Source organism: Gossypium arboreum, chromosome 6 (assembly GCF_025698485.1).
Source record: "Gossypium arboreum isolate Shixiya-1 chromosome 6, ASM2569848v2, whole genome shotgun sequence".
Taxonomy (NCBI): Eukaryota; Viridiplantae; Streptophyta; class Magnoliopsida; order Malvales; family Malvaceae; genus Gossypium; species Gossypium arboreum.
In genome coordinates, this window is record NC_069075.1 from 124,552,001 (window position 1) to 124,564,481 (window position 12,481).

Sequence of the window (12,481 nt, forward strand, 5' to 3'; positions counted from 1 at the left end):
ATTAATAAAAATAAAAACTATCCGAGTACTCCTCTAATAGTTGCATTCAAGTCCTAACCTCATGGATTATTTGAAATGTCAGTGAACGAAAATGTAAGCTATATAAGCCCAGTATGAGTCTTAACTTAAGTAACAATAGGTATTAGCATAAATTTCAGAATATAGCAGAAAATATATAAGCAGTCCAATTTCATAGATATCAATATGCATGATGATGTTGATGTAAAGTTTTTTCTTTTCAGAAATCATTGCAAAAATTTTAGAAAAAGTTCTTACCCAACTCCGTTACACACCAAAATTGTAGACAAACTACTAGATATTGCAGACAAGCTGCCAGGACAGACAAATATGTGGACAAGCCACCAGAATTACAGATATATTACCAAAATGTGTGGATATACCACCAAAATGTGCTGATCATTAAACTGCTAGAATCTTCCTCCTTTAAAAATCGTCCCAACCTCATGCAATGTAATATGACATATAGAAATAGACTTCTCTCAATGGGCATGCTTAACATGCGATCAAATTTTATTAATAGAAACAATAGGCATGGATTCTCTTTTCACGCTTATCAGAAAAAAGATAATAGTACAACATCCATGATTTATCATGATATTAGATTTATTTAATAAAAAATGTGCCATATGATCACGTAACATGAGATTCAGGTTAAACATATAATTTCATCCAACATATTTGTGACATTATAGATTTAACATACCATAATTATTTACTTGGTAACAATCCATTTAAAGGATTTTTCAGTCACCATGAATACTCATTGTATTCAATTAACCACATTTCAAATCATGTTATATATATAATAATTATAAATAACTAATCATTTAGTAAATAATTATTCAAACTTTGTTTTATTAAACCCACACCTGACAATTTGGCTTTGTCACTAGATCTATGCTCCATACTTCGGTGATTGCAAAACTAGATAGATCTCGCTTGATTTGATTAAACAAGAACGATATGACACCAAGGAAACATTCATTAGTTTCAGCCTTGAACCAAATTATTTATTATTAAGGAATCATATGAGGAACTCACTCTAAATAACTTTTAACAAGATAATCCAATTGATTCTTTATAGTTAGACAGAATTCGAATGGTCTGGGTTAAATCCTTCAATAATAAATCATGCAACATTAGTCCCCATAATAGACTATCATAATAAAATAGAGGATTGATATAATTTTTATCCATCAATACTTACGCTAATATGGTTGGATTGGCAAGATCGACAATTCATCGGAGATTCAGTTCTATGGAAGAGTAGCGGCTAAAAAGAAATCAATATCAAAATGAAAGCATAAGTATAAAATTTTTATTAATAATTTAAGAAAAGTAAGAGAGAAGAGAGTGGGAGAGGAGGAACAATTGTTTAGTCATGGTGCTTAGGTTGAAATATGGTGGTTAAAGGTGGTGAAATGGTGGCCAAAATCAATAACAATGGTTTTTCGAGGTGGTGTAAAGAGGTGGATGAGAGAAAAGAGGGGCAGAGAAAACAACAAAAGATTAAACAAAATGCTTTCGTTACTCCTCATGCAAAGGACGACTAAAGGGTCCGAAGGAAGGAAACTTTGAAAGGAGTGAAATATGGAGAAGAAAAGGAAGGAAGGGGGATATGTGGAGTAAAAAGTGGGCTAATGAAGGAAATGAGAGCAAACTAAGGGAGGAAAGAATCTCTACCATATGGAAATTAATGGGGGCTGGCATAAGAGGGATGTTGACCAAATTTAAATGCAAAAATTGAAGAAAAATATTGAGGAGTTAGGGATTCGAACATAGGACCTAAGGGAAAACTAATTATACTCTTAACCACTAGCCAAATTAATTACTTTGTAATAGCCCGGTTTTAGCTAAATCGGAATAGTGGTTTCAGAACCACAAATATGAGGTCATAAAATTATTTTAAAATTATTTTTTTTGTGAAATTATTTTTTTTGTGTTTACATCATGTGATTATATATACATAATAATTTTGTGAGTTAATTTTATCGTTTAATAGCTCAATTTGAGAAAAAAGGACTAAATCGCGTAAAATGCAAAAGTTGCATTCTACTTGTTAAAGTGCTTTAATTGCTATGAAATTTAAATGTGTAAGTCCTTATGTGGTTATTTGACCTTTGGATAATGGAATGGACAAATATAGCCATCCATTAAGTGATTTTTAATGTTATAAGATAAGGTTAAAATGGTAATTAGTGAAATAAGGTTAATTAAATTAAACAAAACAAATTCATTATTTATTCTCATATTTTTGCAACCAAAAATGAGAAAATAAGTTAGGGCTTTGAAGCTTTGTTATTTCGACACTCTTGTAGCTCAATTAAGGTATGTTCTTTGCTCAGTTTTTGATGTTTTTGATGTTTTTGTGATTGTTGCTTTGAGTACTAGCTAGCCCAGGGACTAATTTGCAAAACTACTTAATGTTTTGAAAGTTTCCATTGATAAATTCATGTGTTTTTGAATGATTGATAATGAATTATGAAAGCATAGTGATAGATATTTATGTTTTGTAAAGTGATTTTGAGTAAAAATGCATATTAGGGATTAAATTGTAAAAAGATAAAAATGTGGGGTTAAAAGTGTGAATAAATGTGAAATATTGACTAATAAGGGTACTATTGTAATTCGGCACACATGGGTTTAAATTCAATTGTATGAATTTTATGTTTATTGAATTAAGGACTATATTGTAAGAAATGTGAAGCTTTAGGGGCTAAAGTGTAAAAATTCCCAAATATGTGTTTTTGGATTAAATTGATTGATTTGATGAATAAATGAGTTAATCTTGAATGTAGATAGATCAAGAACGAAAGAAATAAGATTTAGATTGGGGGAATCAAAAGTTATCGAATAGTCGACCTCGTCCGTTTATCCCAAATACGAGGTAAGTTCATATGCAAATAAATGTCTTTGAATTGAATTATATTTGTTTCATTACCTTTGAATTGCTATGAATGTCGAACAAGCAAATACGAGCAAGAATCGACGAAGTTACGACATCTGAAAGTCCCGTACGAACCTTAGGAATAGTATAGGATACGAGTGTCATGACATTAGGTTATCGAGATGTGATTACATGTAAGATCATGTATAGGACATTGGCATTGTATTGTGATTACATGTAAGACCATGTCTAGGACATTGGCATCGTTATTTGATTTTATGTAAGACCATGTCTGGGGCAGTGGCATCAATATGTGATAACATGTAAGGCCATATCTGGGATATGGCATTGTACGAGCTTTATGTGATTTTCGAGTATCCTTAACGATTCTGAATGGTTCCACTAGAAAAGTCAAGTCGAGAAAGAATGTGTGAATGAGTTAAATTGCTCAGGTACGTACGAGATTCATACAAGTAATGAAAGGGAAGTATTTGATGAATTCAATTATGATATTGAATATGTGTTCAATGAGAAAGATTGGTGATCTTATAAATGTTTATTCATGGTTGCCTATTGATGGAAATGATATTGATTCATGTGATAATTTATTTGTATATGGCTTACTAAGCTTTTAAAGCTTATTTTGTTTGTTTTTTCCTTGTTTTATAGATAATTGAAGCTAGCTTGGTCTCGGGGATTGTCGGGGAAAATCATCACACTATTGATCAACTTGTTTGTATTTTTAGATGCTTTGTAAATATGGCATATGACATGTATGGGCTAGTGAGTTGACGATATGTTTTGAGATAAGATTTGGCTTGTTTTGATGTAAATGTGGGTGTGTATTTTGGCTATTTGAGTTGGCTAGATGTATGAACTTGGTAAGTGATATGTGATGTATATATTTCCTTGGGTTTTGGCAAATTTGGTATGGTTGTTGTGATAGTTATATGGTTGCTCAATTAGCAAATTGTCAATTGGTTTATTATTGTTTGGAAAATGGTATATTTTGAAGCATGAAATAGATGATAAGATGATGAGGAATTGCATTTAGAAGTTATGTAAGTTGATGATTTTGGCATATTGATTTGGCATGTTTTGGCTGCTTATAAATGTATTGAAATGGTACTATTTTGGTTGCTAGGCATGCATGAGGAAAGGGTGGCAAATTGGCTTTGCAAATAGCCTATTTTTGTCCACACGAGCAGAGACACGGGCGTGTGTCTCAGTTGTGTCAGCCATGTGTGACACACGGTCATGTTGCACGGACATGTGTCCCCTAGGGTACCCTTCGAATTAAGTCAGTATACCCTACAGGTTTGACATGGTTTAGACATATGGACGTGTCTATTGGCTATGTGTGGCATACGAGCTAGCACATGGGCGTGTGGCTGGTCGTGTGACCCAAGTCAGTAACACATGTATGTGTTATATATGTGAATGATGTGTATTGATCAGTAATGCCTCGTAACCCTATTCCGGCGTTGGATACAAGTTAGGGGTGTTACATACTTACTCATGAACTAGCAAAATTTAAATAAAAGAGATTGGGCGTGAAATTACCATTATTGATTTCTTGAAGAATTAAGCTTGAAATTAATAGATTTTAAACTTAGAATATGAAAAGGGCTAGATTGTAAAGTTAATTTAGCTTATTGTTAACTTTGTTATATTAGGGATCAAATTGAATAAATGTGAAACTTTTCATGAATTTATGTCAGAAATTTGATGTATAAGGTCTCTAATGAGAATATATGAAATTAGATTTTAACCAGAAGCTAGGAACCGAAAGTTATGCTTATCTCGAGTTTAGGGACTAAATTGAATAAAATGTAAATTTTGGGGATGATTTGCCATAATTTCATGTAGCAGATTAAACTAGTTTTCATACTTTAGAAGCTTGAATACAAGAACTTTTGTTAAGTTTTAGTTAAAGTTTTTTTTTATAATATTACTTAAATTCAATAAAGTGTGTAATCTGAGTCTTTTATTAACCTTAAGCGTGGAATAAGGCCTAAGAATGTGCTAATATACTTTATGAGTGTGACACAAAGAGCTGGATCTCGCAACATAGGAAGCAGAATAGAAGAATTTCAAAATTGCCTTTAGTGTTGCGACATAGTTTGAGGATGTTGTGACACACCCCTAAAGACACCCTGAAGATGATGCACACTTCCCTCGATGTCGTGACACAGGACCTGATGTGTCGGACATCACCTCTGTACAAGAAATAATTATGAGTAAGGTGCGTTTTGGTCTATACAATCAAACATTAAGCATGAGAACGACATGTGACATAGGGTTAAGGATGACGACCACTCTAAAGTCTGTAAATAAGGTCAATTAACACATGTTATAGAGGAGACAAACCATTTTTCCATTATATCAATAATCCAACTGAGGACGTGAATTACATTGGGAATAGGGGTGGAAACCCTTATTCAAATACCTACAACCCTGGACAGAGAGATCACCGGAACTTGAGATGGGGAGGAAATCAAGGAGGTAATACGTCAAATCAAGTGAAAAATACTAATTATCAACCTCCTTATTTACAAAAACCTCAGAAGAGGTTTAACCCAAATGACCATACTGTATGTGGTCAACGTTTGGATCGGGTTGAGAGAGAAATGCAATCAATGAGGACGGATGTGAAACAGGTGCAGTCTGAGTGCACCAATTCAACAAAAGCATTGACTAAGCTAGAAGATCAGATGAACCAATTGTTGAGTATGATAAGAGATATCAAATGGCAAATTGGCACCGACATTCTAAGTAATACTGAAAATAATCCATGAAAGGAAGAGAAGGAGCAAGTGAAAGCAATCGTGCTTCATTCGAGCAAAATCTTAGGTAGCTTAGAAACTTTGGCATAAGAGGAGATAAGAGAGAACGCAGAAGATCTTCAAGAAGAACCCCGAGAAGCTGACGAAGAACTAGAAAAAGATAAGGTAACTGAATCGGTAGCTGAGCCGGCTAAAGAGGCAACCAAAGGACTAGCTAAAACACAAGCACCATTCCCTTCAAGGTTGGAAGAGAAACAAAAATAGAATGAAGATGCGTTTGTAAGCTTTTTGAACTTGTTTAAAACATTAAATGTCCCCGAGTACGCTAAATTTTTAAAAGAAATGATGTCTAGTCGTGGGAAAATTAAGGCATGTGAACAAGGAAATAGAACGCTTCTTGTAGTGCTATTATATCTAGACAGGTTCCCCAGAAGCTAAAGGACTAGAGAAATTTTACAATTCCCATAGAGATAGGGAACATTCATTTCAATAGAGCTCTATGTGACTTAGGAGCTAGCATCAATTTAATGCCTTTCTCTATATATGAAAAACTCGGGCTAGGTGATCTGTCATAATTCGATGGAGCAGATTAAACTAGTTTTTACATTTAAGGAGCTTGAATACAAGCATTTTCGTCATGTTTTAATTCAGTTTCTTTAGTTTTTTTTTTTTACATTCAATAAAATGTGCACATCGAGTCTTTTATTAACCTTAAGGGTTGAATGAGGCCTAAGGGAAAGCTAACATGCTTTGTAAGTGTGCAGCAGACCACTAGAAAGCATTTTAGGTCAATACTGAATGCTATATCACAACATGGGGGAGTCGATGTGTTACAGTCCAGTTTAGACCCTAGTCGAAATAGTGGTTTTGGGACCACATATCGGAGTCAGAAAAATAGTTAAATATTTTTTCCCATGCTTATGATGCGTGAATTAGTATGTGTGAAAGTTTCGTATGAAAATTTAATTGTTTGTGTGCTTAATTTGATAAAAGAACCTAATCGTGTAAAATGTAAAAGTTGCTTGCTATATGTTAAAAGTGCCTATTTGATTTGGCTTATTAATTGTGTGTCTTTATGCGGTTATTTAACCTTTAGAAGTTTGAATAGACATTAATAACCATCCATTAGGTGATTTTATAATGGTTATTAAAAGGGTAAATTGGTAAATTATTTATTAAATGTATTAAAATAAAAAAGGCATGAAAATATGGTCATTTTTGTGTTCATAATAAACCAAAAATCATAGTAAAAGAAAAGAAAAAGAGAATTAGGGTTTGGGCACACACAAGGCTTAATTTAAGGTTCGTTTTTGATTCGTTTTTGATAATTTCTACGTTTTTGTGATCATTGCTTTGTGTTTTACTAAGCCCATGCCTCAATTTTTGATTTTGATGATGAATTTGAAATGTGTCATGGATAAATTCATGAGTTTTATGTTGTTATATGATGAAATATGAAAGTTTGATGTTGGGTTTATATGTTTTGTCTTTGGATTTTTAATGATTTTGAGTAAAATGGACTAATGTGAAATAAATCAAATGTGTGGAATTGTATGAGAGCTATGAAAATTTGGCTAAGCTTGTGTACAAGCAAACTTTGTGTATTTTGTGATTTTGTGAATTAGGGACTAAAGTGTTGAAATGTGAAAGTGTAAAGGCTAGTTTGCAATATGCCTTAATTGTGTGTATATGGATTGTTTTGAATGATTTAGTGAAGAAAAGGGTTAATTTTGAAAACATATAGATCAAGAAAAGAGGAATTTGGATTTAGACCGAGGGAAGATGAAGGTTATTGAGTAAACAATCTGGGTTGACAACTCCGAGTACGAGGTAAGTTTGTACGTAAAATATGATGTTATAAGTATGTTTTGATGCTTTGTTTATATATAGATTGTATATACAATTTGTTTGGATGAATATGATGAAAAATCAATGGTATTTGGCACTAAGTGTGCGATTTAAACTACTTCGGCTATATGAGGCACTAAGTGTGCGATACCGAGATAGCTTCGGTTAATTGAGAAAGCACTAAGTGTACGGAATTATTATAGCTTCGACTAATCTTTAAAGCAATAAGTGTGCGGATGTTTAAAGTATTAATAATCTTCAGAAAGTCTTAAAATATCCGAACAAGAGGTGAGAATGAAAATGAATGAATACATGAAGGTTCAGGTAAGTTTAATATCTATGTCGTAGATGGTATTATGCATTTAAGGTTTATTGAATTGGTGTAAATATATATGGATGATGTTGGCATGAAATTGATAGATGAGTAAAGAATTTATAAGTACTTATATGTTGTTGTTTCATATTTTATATACTATTGTTGATTGTGATACGAACTTACTAAGCTTTTGAAAGCTTACTTTGTGTGTGTGTTTGCATTGTTTCATAGATATCAAAGCTACTATGAGTTTGGGGATCGTCAAGGATTATCACCATACTATCAAACCTCATTTTGGTACTTTGATAATATATATATTAAAGTATGGCATGTATAGGCTAGAAGTGTTTAGATTATGTTTTGTGATTGTATATATTTAACCATGTGATATGGCTTGGTAAGGATGTGATTATGATATGGTTTTGGTATATGAATTATGAGGAAATATGATATAATTAGTGTGTTTGTGTATGAATATAAGAAATGGTAAGATATGTAAGCTTTTGGCATGCGTTAGCTTTGATAATTGATAAGGTTTGGTCATGAAGTTGAAACTTATGTTTGGTATGATTTTATTTTAGATATGTTGTGATTTGGTTGATGTATTGAGATGAAAATTTGATTGGAAATGATATGTCATGAATGGCTTATGTTTGGTTGTGAATTGGTCATATAATGTTGCGCAAATATGCTTGGTTTGGTGCTTGTAGGTTTGACCCAATTGGGGTGGCAAGTTGGCTATTCAAATGGCCTATTTTTGTCCATATGGGCAAGGATATGGGCGTGTGTCTCAGTCGTGTGCGACATACGGCTATGTTGAACGGCCGTGTGTCCCCTGGGGTACCCTACAATTGTAAGCTCAGCTCGAGCACAGTCAAGGCACACGAGCGTGTGGCTAACCGTGTGGCCCAAGTCAGATTCGACCATGGCTAAAGCATACGGGCATGTCTTGTGGCCATGTGAGCAAGTTAGTATGTATACCCTTTTTTATCACGTCCTAGACACACGAGCGTGTCTAATGTCGTGTAAGGCACATGGCCTATTCACACGGGCGTGTGAACTGTACTTGTTTGAAAAATGTTTAAATTTTGGACAAATTTTGTATGTGTTCAGTTTAGTCCTGACCCCTTTCTAATACATGTTTAAGGTCTCGATGACCTATATAAGGGACTCTATATTGATGATTGATCTTTATTGCTTCAATGCTTATGAAATGAATGTTAATGTTCTAATTTTGTACGGTAATGCCTTTAATCCTAACAGATACGGGTTAGGGGTGTTACACGATGTCGCAACATAGAGAGCAGAATAGAGAAAGTGAGAAAATGCCTTCAATGTCGTGACACAGTTTGAGGGTGTCGCGACATACCCTAGAAGATGGCTATAGAGGAGCATACTGGTTGCTGTGTCATGGCACATGACCTAGTATGTCAAAAAGCCTCAAAATGTTACAAGTCAAGAAGCTCTATATGACCTAAATATGTTTATACATGAATGGACATTCTAAATATTCACATAAATCACTATTTGTATTCTGATCAGATAACCAAAGTACTTAATGATTTGTTGATGGATTCCTATAGGTGAGAACCTTAATACTTGTATATTTTGTAACATACTGAACTTAGATATTTGTGATCAAAAGTGGTAAGTCAATTACTCACCATGTTGAAATTGTTAGTAAATGTGAAATGCTTAAGTCATATGCTCCGAAATCAATACTTATATCATACTTGCTCAAGGGTTGTCAGTTTTATTTTTTCATCACTACTTATATTGCTTGAGGAAAAGCAATAACTTAAGTGTGGGGTTTGATCAACGATAATTTGATGTAGTAGATTAAACTAGTTTTCACATTTAAGGAGCTTGAATACAAACATTTTTGCTATGTTTTAATTAAGTTTCTTTAATTTTACGAACATTCAATAAAATGTGCAAATAGAGTCTTTGATTGACCTTAAGGGACGAATGAGGCCTAAGGAAGAACTAACGTAATTCGTGAGTGTAGAGGAGACCATTAGAAGGCATTTCAAGCCAATACTGAATACTATGTCGCAACATGGGAGATCCAATGTCGCAATATAGAAACCAGAATAGAGAAAGTGAGAAACTACCTTCAATGTCGCAACACAGGCTAAGGATGTTGTGACATACCCTTGAAGATAGTTGTAAAGGAGCATACTAGTTGCTATGTTGTGACATAGGTCCTGGTGTGTCATGACATCGACTTTATGACGAGAATAAAACACAAAGTAAGGGCATTTTGGTCAGCATAATCGAACTTAAAGCTCGAGAACGTCAGCTAACCTAGGCTTCAGGATGACGACTACCTGAAGGCTATAAATAGACTTCTCTATCACACATTATTGGGAGGATTCCATTAGCTCATATTCTTTTCTTAGGTTTTTAGATTTGTTTTCTTGTTTCTCTTAGGTTTTCATAGTCTAGTTTATTTGTTTCTATAAGAGATCTTATTTTAAAGCAAGACCAACTTCTGTAGATTCGTATTGTTCAATATCAATTAGGCTTTCTTAAACTCTTTATTTTGCTTCATTCCCCATTATCAATTCTTCTATTCTTTCTATATTGTTTATTAAAGTCATGAGGAACTAATCTTTCTATGGGGGATTAGCGAGTGAAGGCATGATCTCTTAACTATTTTGTAGGGTTACTTAACAGAATATTTTTTTTTTTGAAAAAGGAAGGACGTGAAACAAACTCTAAGCGTAACAACCCTGGGAAGTCATTAAGGTGGGAATTAACTTAAAATTGGTATTGCCCATTCGTGAACACCTTTACCCCAAGCCAGTCTGGACTTTGAGGTCTGAAGATAAGTAGTTTTTGCTGACTCATAATGTTAGTGGAAGATCAGAAGATCCTGCTAGGGTAGCGACTAGTTGGTTGATGAGAATCCAAGACGACAACTAATTGAGATTGCTGAAGCGAGCTGATCACCCATTCTCAGATTTGATTCACTCTATTTATCTTTATCTCTTGCAATTTTAATCTGTTTTTTATGTTATGTTATTTTATTATTTTACAAACCCCCAAACATATTTCTTATTTTACTCTTATACTATAACTGACTTAAAGTATTAATTTGATCTTTAATTGTTTAGGTTAAGATTTGATTTAGTACTCGCTCCCTTGGGTACAGTCCTCGGAGTACTCACCTACTTTGTTGTAAAATCTATATTACAACTCGACCCGCATACTTGCGGATACCGCCTCATAATTATATATTTTATTTTAGTATTCACACTCTGGACGTTAGTATGTCTGGAGGCGGTCAGTTGGGTACATGACTTGTGTATGACATGACTTTACTAGAAACAAAGAAATTCATAGCTCAATTAAATATTTAACGATTTCCTCTCATTGACATTGTGTGGATTGATAAATGTAGAACATGACCATGGGGTACTTGTTCATGAATGAACAATTTATCACAGTTATTATTTGACAGTGATCATATTAATCATTAAAAAGAAAAAAAATAGTAACAATGATATAAAATAGGATTGTATTGAGTGAACGGATTCAACTTAAAGGAATCAATGACATCATATGAGGGTAACAGACACATGACGAGATCGTTGGAAAAAACAGTTGGATGAATTGTTTTCGTAAAGTGTATACTATAAAGAGTTTTCAATCATGATACTTCTTGTGGACTAACTCCATGATTAAATAAATTGCGAATTATCGAAACTGACGCTTCTGGACATAATTGAAATTCCTCGAGCCTAATTGTATAGGTCTGTTGGTCCTTTCGCTAGCTCAACAAAAGCTCTATTGGATTGCATTTGAATTAGAAGAAAATTTTATGACTTTGTCAATAATTTAATCAAGTCGATTTATTCAATGATGAATTAAATTAGGTTGTCGTGAGATTTTGTTCAACTACAGAATTTAATTAAAGAATTTTCTTGAAAATTAATTTGGAAAATCTTAATATTTTGGAAAAATTAATTTTGATCAAGTAAAATTAAATTAATCAAATTAATTAAAATAAATATGATATTTTTGGAAATTAACTTTCAAGTTAAACAATTGGGTCAATGGGTAATTGAACTTAAAAATTGGAACAGAGAACCAAAAATCGAGACCGAGACCCAAAATTGGTTAAACTGGGCCCAGTTATGAAACTGGGCCGACGGTTCAATTAGTGGCTGGAACGGACTGGTCAGGTCATCACTGGCTCGGATTGAAACATCGTACTAGTCAGGCATGTAAATGCCTAGTCGATGGCGTCCCACTCGTGGAAGCAAGTTGTTCGAACAGCCAGCTAGGGTTTTTAGCCAACCCCATCAGTAGCACTAAGCCAGACTTACGAATGCCTAGTCGAAGGATGCTGCACCCCATGTGGTTGGTCGTGCGAACGACCAACCAACCCATGACCAACCTGGGTTGGTACCTGTCGATTGGGGAAAATGGGAGGCTGGGCCGAGTCAATCAAGACTATTCAGGAAAAAATGACAATGGTTCGGGGTGTCGGAAGGAAGTTGTGTCGGCGATGGCACCATGAGGCATGAAGACTACGATAGCGATGATCCGACGACTGATAGATGGTCGGTGATTGTGGTTATTCGACAATAGAGCCGTGTAAAAATTATAATCCTT